The sequence below is a fragment of the Piliocolobus tephrosceles genome, chromosome 9 (assembly GCF_002776525.5).
Source record: "Piliocolobus tephrosceles isolate RC106 chromosome 9, ASM277652v3, whole genome shotgun sequence".
NCBI classification, from domain to species: domain Eukaryota; kingdom Metazoa; phylum Chordata; class Mammalia; order Primates; family Cercopithecidae; genus Piliocolobus; species Piliocolobus tephrosceles.
The window spans coordinates 16162855-16163109 of record NC_045442.1 but is presented as its reverse complement, the minus strand read 5'-3'; positions in this window follow the sequence as shown (position 1 = coordinate 16163109).

Sequence of the window (255 nt, the reverse complement as noted above, 5' to 3'; positions counted from 1 at the left end):
GCAGAGGAGAAAAAACTTTTTTTTTTTGCCTCCCCCGAGAACTAACCCCCCAAAAAAAAATTACCCCAATCCACGCCTGCAAATTCTTCTGGAAGGATTTTCCCCCCTCTCTTCAGGTTGGGCGCGTTTGGTGCAAGATTCTCGGGATCCTCGGCTTTGCCTCTCCCTCTCCCTCCCCCCTCCTTTCCTTTTTCCTTCCCTTTCCTTTCTTTCTTCCTTTCCTCCCCCCACCCCCACCCCCACCCCAAACAAACG